The following is a 13,890-nucleotide window of genomic DNA, read 5'->3' as shown; positions in this document are numbered from 1 at the left end:
TTATTTTGGTAGTTTATGTATGTATTTGAGGCCCAGTCCCTGGACCCATTATGTAGATCTGTAATCTTTTGACTACCGCCCACAGGATGGGTATGGGGTGCATAATAAACATATTAAACTAACTTTATGTATATAGCGTGTTATTAGTGTGATATATATTATGAGACGCTAATTACCATCAATGACTGTTAGTGGTTATGAGTGGTGACAGCAGACACAGTTACTGGGCATGTGGGGGGTTATGAGTGGTGATGGCACACACAGTTACTGGGCATGTGGGGGGTTATGAGTGGTGACGGCAGACACAGTTACTAGGCATGTGGGAGGTTATGAGTGGTGACAGCAGACACTGTTACTAGACATGTGGGGGGTTATGAGCGGTGATGGCAGAAACAGTTACTAGACATGTGGGGGTGATGAGTGGTGACGGCAGACACAATTACTAGGCATGTGGGGGTTATGAGTGGTGACAGGAGACACTGTTACTAGACATGTGGGGGGGGGTTATGAGTGGTGACGGCAGACACAGTTACTAGGCATGTGGGGGGTTATGAGTGGTGACAGCAGACACTCTTACTAGACATGTGGGGGGTTATGAGCGGTGACGGCAGACACAGTTACTAGACATGTGGGGGTTATGAGTGGTGACGGCAGACACAATTACTAGGCATGTGGGGGTTATGAGTGGTGACAGGAGACACTGTTACTAGACATGTGGGGGGATTATGAGTGGAGGCAGCAGACACTGTTACTAGACATGTGGGGGGGTTATGAGTGGTGACAGCAGACACTGTTACTAGACCTGTGGGGGAGTTATGAGTGGTGACAGCAGACACTGTTACTAGACATGTGGGGGGTTATGAGTGGTGACTGCAGACACAGTTATTAGACATGTGGGGGGTTATGAGTGGTGACGGCAGACACAGTTACTGGGCATGTGGGGGGTTATGAGTGGTGACGGCAGACACAGTTACTGGGCATGTGGGGGGTTATGAGTGGTGACGGCAGACACAGTTACTGGGCATGTGGGGGGTTATGAGTGGTGATGGCAGACACAGTTACTGGGCATGTGGGGGGTTATGAGTGGTGACGGCAGACACAGTTGCTGGGCATGTGGGGGGTTATGAGTGGTGACGGCAGACACAGTTACTGGGCATGTGGGGGAGTTATGAGTGGTGACGGCAGACACAGTTACTGGGCATGTGGGGGGTTATGAGTGGTGACGGTAGATACAGTTACTGAGCATGTGGGGGTTATGAGTGGTGACAGCAGACACAGTTACTGGGCATGTGGGGGGTTATGAGTGGTGACGGCAGATACAGTTACTGGGCATGTGGGGGAGTTATGAGTGGTGACGGCAGACACAGTTACTGGGCATGTGGGGGGTTATGAGTGGTGACGGCAGATACAGTTACTGGGCATGTGGGGGGTTATAAGTGGTGACGGCAGACACAGTTACTGGGCATGTGGGGGGTTATGAGTGGTGACGGCAGACACAGTTACTGGGCATGTGGGGGGTTATAAGTGGTGACGGCAGACACAGTTACTGGGCATGTGGGGGGTTATGAGTGGTGACGGCAGACACAGTTACTGGGCATGTGGGGGGTTATAAGTGGTGACGGCAGACACAGTTACTGGGCATGTGGGGGGTTATGAGTGGTGACGGCAGACACAGTTACTGGGCATGTGGGGGGTTATGAGTGGTGACGGCAGACACAGTTACTGGGCATGTGGGGGGTTATAAGTGGTGACGGCAGACACAGTTACTGGGCATGTGGGGGGGGGGGGGTTGAAGTGTCAGTGGTAGTGTATTAACTCCACTATTGTGCATAATATTAATTATTACCATAGTGTACATGAGGGTCAGGGTGAGGATTTTTTTTTTTTTTTTTTTTTTATATTTTATTTAAAACCAATACAGTTTAACATAAAAATAAAGAAACATTATGGAACCTAATCAAATTAACTGACAAACGGATTGTACCTACATGCTCGCAAGATATTACAACAAAAACTTACATCAAGAACGTAACTAAAAACAAAATTACATGTCACAGGGTCATGAATTGACATATATACAAAACCTTGCATATATTGTACATATAAATGACATCTGACAGGTTCAATACACTTGAACATAAAATATACAATAAAGTTATATCAGTTAAATCCCATCCTTCACATTAATCAAAAAACCAAAACCTAACATCATAATCTGACTAGATAATCTACATACTTATCCCTAACAATACAGCTGAACATATCCCAACATACAAATAAACAGAAAAAGAATACAGCTTAGAACACAATAAACAAGCTCTATACTGTTACAATACACGCATATACAAATTTCAGACAAATGGCCTACGTCACTAAACTGTCTAGATATGTCTGTATACCATACAGACTAAAACTTAACATCAAGAACTTGCATGAACACCAAACCGGTATCAGGGTACAGACCATAATTATAAACTTTAAAAAGAATCAATCATGCATATATAAAGTATTACATAACGTCTGACCCATGACAAAGGCTCAATACAATAGAAAGAGTTATATATTTATATATATACACATACACACCCACACACCCACACCCACATCCACACACACACACACACACCCACACGTACACAAAAATGTTCACAAAATCACATTTATCAGATGCACTGTATGCACAATGCAAAACAGTATATAAGTATATCTCATCATGCAACAACTCAGCACGTAACATAAATACAAACTAAAACACACTTCATGTCGCAAAGAACTTATTACTCAAGAATCATGTTATACAAGACTGATACACATCATAATTATACATAAAAAAATCTATATTATACCTACATTCTGAAAAGTGTTATATCTACCATAACGAGACCTTGAGCTCTACATCCACACTTGGATGCCATAAAGTCCCAATGAATAACCAGGAAACCATTCCAAACCCACATTCACAACACTCTCACGACCCCCCTTCCCCCAAGGAGGCGAGCCCGCTGTTGCCCCCTGACTCCCTCCAACCTATGAAAACCCCTTCACTCACTCATATCCAATCACAGATTTACGAGAATCCCTAACGTTAGCATTCTATACCCCTCTGAGAAAGCCTGATCCCACCTCCTCCCATACAAATCTCTGTTACGACACCTCGTACTATAGAACGTTACCGCAAGAACCTTTCTTCTCTCCGCACTATCCCCTCTCCCCCTCATCACCCACGACATATATATATAATCTACCATGATATAATCTAAAGCTCTTATGACACCCTCGTCTAACCCACCCATATCTAGACTTAGAGCACGCAAAACCGACACCCCACGGTCCCCCACCCTCTGTACCAACCTACTTAACCAGCACCTAACCTCCTCTAGCCCTTCACAAAAGTAAACTACATGGAACGCTGTCTCATCCCCTCCACAGATACCACACCCCCCACCCTCTACAACCTGTCTGTTTCGTAATATCTCACCAGACGGAAGGATCCCATGCAGAAAACGAAACATCACCTCACGCGCCCGAGGTTTTAACTTCAATTTACTAAATCTAAACCAAATACTCTTCCACGCATACATGGGGAACAAACCCTCAACTGGGACAACGCACCTACCTACAAGTAACCTACACAAAACCCTTATACGAACCTTTCTCAGTTCCCTAACCAACATCACAGCCCTCAAAACTATTTCACATTCCCTCAACTCCATTCCTCGATACCACATACCCAGCCTGTCGTGTATCCTTCCCAAACGCCCCGCGTTCACACCCTCACGCAACACTTCCCATTTAATAAACACACATTTAGCCCTCCGTCTCAAATCCAACAACCCCAACCCACCCTGACTTACAGGTAACATTACAACCTCCCTCCGTAACCAATCACAACGTGAACCCCATAAAAATTTGTACACCCGTCTTAGTATCCCCGCAATCGCTGTCCCTGTAATTGGGAACACAGCTGCAACATACCAAACCTTACTATACAATAAAATGTTCACGACTATCACTCGCTGTATCAGAGTTAGGTGCTGGGGTCTCAGAACACCTAGACGCCCCACGATCCTTTCCAATAACCTATCCGAATTTTCCTCCCGCGCCGCAACCATGTCATCCCTATAAATAATACCACAAATCTTTAAAGACACCGCCCATTCTTTAACAACATTACATCTCCCCCCCACACCCCCCACCCAAGAACCCAACCCCATGCACCTTGACTTCGCACTATTTACCTGCATACCCATGGCACTTCCAAATAATTGCACAACCTCGTCCAACACTCTCATTGACATCCCTGCACGAATGAGAACAGTGGTGTCGTCAACATATCCAATTAACCCCGGCCAGGCCCTCCCACCCCCCACACTTCCCTCACATGGCGTACATAAGCTACGGTCAACCATTCTATAAAAGGGGTCCTGGAAACACGCAAACAATATTTGGGACATGGGGCATCCCTGTCTAAGGCCTCTTCCCATTGCAATTTCCCTCCCCATACACCCATTAATCTGTATCCTCATTTTCGCCCCCTTGTACAACGTATTTACCCACTCGACTATTTCCTCCCCAAAACCCTGTCTCCTAAGTATAACCTGCAAAGCTCCCCTTTCCACTCTATCATATGCTCCCTGCCAGTCTAGAGCCAACAAAGCCGCCCCTCCACCCCCACCCTTAGCTTCCACAAAACTTCTCAGTATCCCATGTCCTTCAATCATCGACCTTCCCGGCAACCCGAACTGAGATTTTGACACCACCCTCTCCACTACACATTTGAACCTATTACCTAAAATTTTTGCAAACACCTTATAGTCAGCACACATCAGTGATATGGCTCGGTACTCCCGAAGGGTGGGCTGCCCCTTGACCTTCGGGACCAACACTACTACTGCTGTTTCCTGCTTCTCCCCCAACTTACCCTTCTCCTTCATACTATTAAATAACCTAACTATAAATTCCTTTATCAACGCCCAATGTTGTAAATAAAATTCTACCGGGAGACCATCAATACCGGGAGCTTTCCCCTTCCTCATTCCCCTTAACGCATTCTCTATTTCCTCTGCCGTGATCGTCCCACCTAAAGCCTTTCGATCACTATTTCCTAAATTACACGTCACATACGTACACACCTTGTCCAATGCCCCGTCACCCACCCCCCCACTGTTCCAGTACTTCTCGTACCAAGCCTCTGCATACGCACACATCCCCTTCGTGGTTCGTATCTCCTGCCCTACTCTATAATTTCCAACCATCTCCGTTACCTCTAAACATGGTATAGCTGTCAGTGCCTGCCTTTGCTTTTGATGCCGCAAAACACACGCTGACGGCTTGTCGCCCCAAAGCACTTCCTCCACCCCTGCCTGCATCCTTACAGCTTGAAACCTTTCATTTTGCAACACCCTCAACCTCCCCTTTATTTCAGCTATTTCATCCATAGGAAAATTATTCCCACCCACCCCCCTCCCATAGCAACCTCTTAACCTATCCTCTAAATAGTTAGCCAGTCCATATTTTAAATTATTAATACGTTTTCCTTCTCTCACATAAAACTTTCTAATCCTTTCCTTTGCGACACTATCCCACCATGTCACAATGTCATCCACTCCCTGTTCTTCCACACTAAGCTCCCTCCATAGGACTGAAAACCCCTCCAACCCCTCCTCATCACCTAACACACTTATATTTAATTTCCAATAACTTCTATATATGTCCGCGAGCGTCCCCCACCCAACCTCCACCACCACTGCCCTATGATCTGACATTGTAGCCTCAACAGTACTGAAAGATTTCACGTCTACTCCCTGAGAAAGGTACACTCTATCTAGTCTCGCAGCATAACCACTCCTAACAAACGTATATTCAGTCTCCCACACCGCTCCCCCAAAGGCATCACGTAACCTAACATCCCTTAATAAATCCCTAAGAGCCACAGACATATATCCAGCTCCTCTTGGGTCCACATCAGCCACCCTGATTACACTATTCCAGTCCCCACCAACTATCGCCACCTCTGGCAGTGCACTTAAGAAAAACACAAGATCCTCACACACAAAATCATTCTTTACCTTTATGTTATTTTCTGCCGGCGCATACACACTCACAAAAGACACACGCTTACCCATCCACCACCCATCCACACGCAACACCCTCCCTCCCCCTCCTCCCTCGCTTCTCTGCAAAACAAACGGGCTCGTCTCCCTTATTAAAATTCCCACACCACCTTTTAGACGGGGAGATGGCAGGGTAACTACCCGAAATCCTGCCACCTCCAACACCCTACCCTCTTTGAAATTGTGCTCCTGCAGGAACACAACATCCACTCTAGATTTATTCAGAAAATTACGAAACCAATCTCTCTTCATACCGCTACATAACCCATTAACATTTACAGACATACACCTAAGGCCTATTAAAGTTTCCACCCCTGCTTCCTCTCATCACTCTTTACAACTCCAGAGCTTGAATTTACGTTCAACACCTTCAGAGTGCTCTCTTTCCCTTCCCCCTTCTTCCGGTGCCTCCTATCATGGCTACCACCACCTACACCACTACCTTCACACTTCACCTCAGTCTGTTTCCCAGGCCTTTGTGCAGGCGTAAGGACGTCATCAGAATCTGATGTAGCCGCCCTCTTTCTCGTGACAGTCATGTTGCACATATCTTGATCAGATGTTACCTCTCGATGAACCTCCACCTCCACCTGAGAATGGTGTAATGAGTCGATGGACGACTCCAAACCACCATCACGTCCCAAATTATCATGTCTCAGACTTTCTGGAAGCGACGATTCTCCAATGACACCACGCTCAGATGTAACATCCCTCTCTGGTGGTGACAATGTCTTCAACACCTCCACCAATTCCTCCTCAATCTCAAGAACCTTCTCTTGTACTTGCTGCTCCTCCTTATCCACAGGAGACAACACCTGATCAGGCAGTTGGGGGCGGGACTCCAACTCACCACCAGTCCTGTGTGCCCGATCCACTATCTCGCTTCACAAAACACCACGCCCTCCATCCGATGTTTGTTCCTCACCTGCCACCTTTGAAGCAGGGGCTGCGACGTCCACCACAGGTCCAGGCACATGTCTTCGCTTGTCACAGGTCGCCGCTATGTGATCATACTCACCACATAGGCGGCACGTACGTCGTTGTCCTGGGTACATTACCATTACCTGCGTCCTGAAATCTTGTAGGTACACATAGGATGGTATTGGGTGCCTCAAAGTCATTTTGAGGTTGAAAGAACCCTCTGGAAAACCAGCATAGGCTCCTGCCGCCCACGTACCATGTTGAGCATAATGCACCGTCCCATACTTCTCAAAAACTTTCCTTATATCCGCCTCGTCCGCCTCAAAGGGAACGTTGCGTAACTTGATCCACGTATAATACCGTGAAACATCTATCATTCTTACAGTGACAGCTGGTGTGACGTTAAGACTCACGTCCTGAAACCTGGTGACTAACGATTCATAAACCGTTGCTGATAGCAGTTTGACGAAAATTCGTTGTCCTCCGTTCAATGCTACACCATACAAGTCACTATCTTGTACTCCATAAGTCTCCCGTATGATCTTTGGCAATAAGACTTGCGCAGAACTGGGCGTTATCGTTCCTTTAAGTAGCTCGATGCCTACAGTATTTATCCTTCGTCTCAGACTAACCGCCATCCTGACGATCACAGTGCACCTAAGTTGTCAGCCGAGGTGTGACAGCACCACTTCACACCACTGCAGCCAGGTAACTGACAAGGGCGCTCGCCTACAAACAACAGAGGGGTGCAGAGCACTACCGCACACTACCGTGGTCAGGCAGCGAATATGGTGAGGATTGTGTTGTATGGCGGATGTGAGTCATGATTTTCAGACTGTCCTTGTATTATAGTGTCACCCGTTTAGCTGACTGAATTATATTTATATATTTTGTCAATGAAGTTCTTCATGCTCTTATAAATGTATAAGAGATTTGTCACTGAGTATACTAAGTTGAAAGTGGCACTTTTTCACGAGGGGGGGGAGGGGGGAGTGTAAGCATTACTGGGTAGGTTCTATCGTTATTTATATGACCATCTTTTCACGTGAAGCACAGTATATATAAGCAGTGTTTGATTTTTGTGCAGCCAGTTCTTACATCATTATATATATATACTTCTTCAGTATTTGTGTAGTTACAGTTGATTATTGTTCACTGTCTGTATCTTATTACATATTGATTATTTACCCATAAATTTTGTACCTGAGTTTTAAATAACATAAAAAAAGAGACGAATATTTTTTTTTTTTTTTTCAAATACTTTATACTATTATAGCATTAATCTTTTATTTAGTACAACTTACATTATATACAAAGCTGAATATCTTCATGATCTACAACATATTATATTTACAGTATCCAAGTATTGATCTTCCACACTTTTGACACAATTTATGGTAGATATTTTGATGAATCTAGATGAAAAAATACACGTTAAAAATGCATAATACTATTGGTACATCTTTGCTGAAGTGTTACACCACTAATGCTCATCCAGCAAAGAATTAGTTTAACAAAAACTAATTAAATTTTCATGTGCAATACAAATGACATTTTGTTAGTTTTGTAAACAGCATTGATGCATCATCCTTTTTATTTGAAAATCTTAATTACTTACCTCACTTTTCTTCCGAATGCATTACACTTAGGAATCTATATTTGGCAGAGCATTAAACAAATCCTTGGTATATACTATGACCACAAATACAATTAGGTGTTACCTAAGAGTTACTTTGCACATTTACCATTGTCCCAAATGACTGTCATCTGAGGTACAATAAAGCTCAAATTCCTTTAAGATCTGTTTTTGAGAGTCAGTGGGAAAGTAGCCGTGGTCTCACCAGGAAATAAGCCAAATTAATTTCCTATTATTATGATAAAAACTATTATTATTATTAAAGATTAGCCGGTATTCTCCCGGCCCGGGCCTTTTCCAAGTGGTGGCCCGGCCTTGGCTCCCTCTTTAGGGAGTGTCTGAGACCTAAGTCTCCCATGGGAGGAGGCACAAGTACCTCCTCATCTTTTGGGACCAACTGTCCCCAGGCCTAGCCACAAGCTAGGCCTCTCTGGTCTGCCATCCCCGCCCCAAGGGGGCAAATGGGAATGTCAGTCTTATGAGCTAAAGGCTCGGGCTCAGGCACCTACCCTACCCTAGAAGGGTTAGGCAAGGTGTCGATGTGATAAAAACTAAGTGCTAAACCCACAAGGCTCATACAGCACTGGTTACTTTTTATAGCTACATATTCCCATATAAATTTTTGTATGTACTGTACATTTATTCAACATTTTCAAAGGCTAAATGCCTATTCTTTATTTTTGCAGTAATCCAATATCACCCATAACATTTACATCTGATTCAGATAAAAATGTGGAATTAAAGAAAAATATTCTTTATACTACTCTGAATGCAGATTGAACAGCTTTGCAACTTCACTGAGGTCATCATAACTCTTACCATCCTTAATAATCTTTCTGGCAATTGGCATCCAGTTGTAGACATTCCAGAGGACAATGCCTACCACAATGTTCTCTCTCAGGTAGAATATTATTCCCTTTCCATAGTCTTCACCCTTGAGAGGTGCATGAGGATCACTGGAGTGCATCAAGGAACTGGTATCAGCAACCTGTTCTGTTTCAGATCTTAAACTTTCTCCAGTTGCTTCCACAACAGCTTTAGGTGTGTCTTTGGCAGTGGCCTTGGCAAGAACACCAACTGTAGGTAACGATGAATCAACAATGCCAATGGCTTCATAGCCTACTTCTGGACCTAAGTCAGACCAGAACATGGACTGATGCCAGTATGGCTTACCACTGCCAGTCATGTTCTCGCCAGCTAACCTTCCTGATACAATGGCATGGTCATGGTGCTCAACACGCCGACGACCAAGCTTGATATCAAAGAAGCAGGCAGCATCTCCAGCCACCCATAGATTAGACCGTGCTTCTAACTCAGCATTGACTCTGAAACCTCCATGTGTGTCATCAATTTCTAGGCCTGATGACTGTGCTAGTTCCACATTTGGTTCGAGGCCAACTGCTACAACAACATGGTCCGTCACAATCTCCTTTCCAGTGTTAAGTTTGAGTTTTACTTTCTCATCTTTTGCTGACTTGACTTCCTCAACAAATGAGTTGGGGATAATTTCTATCCCTTCAGACTTTACTTTTTCTGTAGTCCATTTAGAGAGGTATTCAGGCAGGACTCGACCCATGTTCCCTGCCTCGGGATATATCTGCGTTACCGAGCCACTAGTTGCCTTTAATTTATAACCTAAAGCACATGCCAGCTCTGAGCCTAAGAAACCACCTCCAATAATAGTGATGTGTTTTCCTTGCTGTGCCACATTGTGAAGTCGCTGGAAGTCGCTAACAGAACGGAACAAAGTTACATTCTTCAGTACATCTTCTCCAGCATTATCAAATACTGGCAGAGGTTTAGGAGTTCCACCTGTAGCAATAAGGCACTTGTCATATGAGACTTCACTCCTATCATCCATGAAGGCACGTTTCTTATGCACATCCAGCTTCACAACTTTGCGACCTTTTACAATAGAGATGCCACCATTCTCCCTTGTTGCTAACTCTTTAACTGGGGTGTAGTACTCTTCATGCTCAAAGTATATACTTCTTTCTTTGCCATTCCACTGCTTGAAACGTAATTTGTTGGTAGCTTCAATGTCATCACTGTACCATAATTCCTTGCTAAGAGGTGGCCTCATATAGGGATTTTCACCTTCTCCCGATATCACCAGAACCTTGGCCTTAGCATCCTTGGCTTTAATGGCTCTGAAAGCAGCAACAGAAGAGGTACCAGCACCAATAATTAAGTAAGGAACGTGTTCAGGAATGTCAGATACCTTCCCAGCAGACTCCTTAGCAGTTGAGGCAGACTTGGCATCTTCGCTTTTAGACACAACAGCTGAAGATTCAGTAATAGCAGCTTCTTCAACTTGTTTAGGCTTTGCAGGCACTTCAACAGGGGTAGGTGGTGCTGAAGCAGGTTTTGTATCAACAGGGGCAGATGGTGCAGCAGCAGATTCTGTATCTATAGGAGCAGCAAGTGGTGTTTCAACTGGAGTTTCTGGTAATGCTTCAGATTCAACATCTGCAGGTGGCTCTGTAATTGTTTCCTCCTCAACTGCAGCAGCCTCCTGCTCTTTTGACTCGACTCCCTTACCAAACTTTAATTTGCCAGGCCCAAAATAAAAATTAACCAACCCACTCTGTTTGGCTGCAAAAAGAGTAAACCCGGCAAAGCCAAGGCCTACTGCCAACTGCAAATTGTATTTCTTCTGCATACGTTCATGGCGCTTGGCCCAGGAGCCTTGTGGTTGTGGCAAGTCATTCATCGTCATCGGCTTCTTGGAAGCGTTGGAATACCCTCTATCACAGTGTGATCTGTTAATACCCCGAGCTTTGCCATGCCTAGCAACTCTGGAGGAAGGCTGAGCAATCCGTGAGGCCAGACTACCACAGCGACGAATATTGTCATGGCAACACATCATCGTCCTGGACACCATAAGTCTCCATAATGATGGTCGGGCCCAGCACCTGCGCTCAAGTGGGTCAAACTGCCCCTCAAGCAGCGAATCCAAGTGTCAGATGTTGCCTGGATTGTTGTGTTTATATATTGTGTTATTGATGTTTATTTATTTATTTATTTATTTATTTATAATTTGAGCACACTTACAAAATACAGATAAGAGCAGCATGCCAAAGCCACTTATACTATGCATAGCATTACGGGCTGGCTTAAAATGTTGTCCTTGTTCAAGTTATTTGTTAATTTTAAGTGAACAAGGGAAGTGGAATGTATTCATTGGTGGGGGGGGGGAGTGTAAGTAATAATGAGTAGGTACCATTATATCTATGAACCATTGTGTACTTGTGAAACAATGTACGTAGAAGCAGTTTGTACCATTATATCTATGAACCATTGTGTACTTGTGAAACAATGTACGTAGAAGCAGTTTGTACCATTATATCTATGAACCATTGTGTACTTGTGAAACAATGTACGTAGAAGCAGTTTGTACCATTATATCTATGAACCATTGTGTACTTGTGAAACAATGTACGTAGAAGCAGTTTGTACCATTATATCTATGAACCATTGTGTACTTGTGAAACAATGTACGTAGAAGCAGTTTGTACCATTATATCTATGAACCATTGTGTACTTGTGAAACAATGTACGTAGAAGCAGTTTGTACCATTATATCTATGAACCATTGTGTACTTGTGAAACAATGTACGTAGAAGCAGTTTGTACCATTATATCTATGAACCATTGTGTAATTGTGAAACAATGTACGTAGAAGCAGTTTGTAGGTTGTGTTAAGTTTATTTTAATGTCCTTATGTACGTGCTTATTCAGTAGATTGTGTAGTGAATGTTTATTGCATCACCAGTGTCAGTGTTACATATTGTTATATGTACCTATGTATATTTATTTATACATGAACTTTTAAATAAAATATATAAAAAAAAAATTACCTCACGTAACACGAAAACTATATAAAATTCGCAGAAGGAAATATTCTCAACTAATTTTCACCTTAATTACAACCTTAATAACTATAGTAATTAACTACAGTAATAACCTCGGTAAATAAGTAAGTAAATTTATTCAGGTATGCACAAATACAGTTACATAGAATTATCATACATAGCAGCATATGTGTAGAGAACCTAGGATAACCCAAAAAAGTCAGACAGAGTGACTTATTTCCATTGGGGTCCTTTTACCTTATTATTATAATATGAAGGTTATAATATTTTCTTATTATTCTACAATGAAGATAACATCTTATTATCATACTAAAAAGACTATCTACTACACGAGGGTCATTAAGACTATCTACAATACGAGGGTCATTAAGACTATCTACTACACGAGGGTCATTAAGACTATCTACAATACGAGGGTCATTACTAGGAATAAGGTAAAATTTACACGTATGTTAGCTAAAAAATAGAAAATCATTCCCCTCCCTTTCTGTAGCTACATTCATCAGACACCTTTTGGCAGTCTTCTTGAACTGGTTCATGCTATGACTGGCTTTGACATGTGCGGGCAGTCTGTTCCATTCCTTTATTGCTGTACAATAAAAGGTGTTTGACGCCTGGCCACTGACTGTGGGTACTACAAAGTTCTGCTCTCTCCCCCTAGTACTATGATTCATTCGCTGCCTGACCACGGTCGAGTGAGGTTGTGCGCTGCACCCCTCTGCTGTTCAGGCGAGCTACCTTGTATCAACATGGCGCTGAGTGTGAGGAGGCGCGTAAATACCATTGGTATTGAGCTGCTTCGTGGGGCGATTTCACCCTCTTCAGTGCAAGTCTTACTCCCAACAATCATTAGGGAGACCTATGGAATCCAGGACGATGAGGTGTATGGTGTAGCCCTGAATGGGGCTTATAGAATCTTCGTCAAACTGAATTCCACGTCCGTGTATGAGTCTTTGGTGACGAGGTTCCAAGACGTGAGTCTTGACGCTACTCCAGCTGTGAAGGTGCGTTTGATCGACGTATCTCGCCACTTTACGTGGGTTAAGATACGTAATGTCCCATTTGAGGCAGATGAGGCTGACATAAGGAGTGTTTTTGAGACATATGGAACCGTACATCTGGCACAAAAGGGCAAGTGGACAGCAGGTGCTTACATGGGACGTCCGGAGGGTACCTTTTCCCTGAAGATGACTCTGAGACATCCCATACCGTCTTACGTCGTGTTGGAGGACTTCAGGACGCAAGTTATGGTATCGTATGCCGGACAGAGACGTACGTGCAGAATATGTGGGGCGTACGACCATATGGCGGCAGAGTGCGTGAAGCTGAGGAGGGCGCCAGCGCA

General features: G+C 43.9%; 1 pseudogene; it reads right to left on the bottom strand.

Annotated features, from left to right (window-relative positions):
• Positions 1-9,366: 9,366 nt before the first annotated feature.
• On the bottom strand, positions 9,367-11,517 carry LOC128705718 (apoptosis-inducing factor 1, mitochondrial pseudogene; annotated as a pseudogene).
• Positions 11,518-13,890: the final 2,373 nt, after the last annotated feature.

The sequence above is a fragment of the Cherax quadricarinatus genome, unplaced genomic scaffold (genome assembly GCF_038502225.1).
Source record: "Cherax quadricarinatus isolate ZL_2023a unplaced genomic scaffold, ASM3850222v1 Contig2373, whole genome shotgun sequence".
Lineage (NCBI taxonomy): Eukaryota > Metazoa > Arthropoda > Malacostraca > Decapoda > Parastacidae > Cherax > Cherax quadricarinatus.
This window is presented reverse-complemented; position numbering and strand designations above follow the sequence as displayed.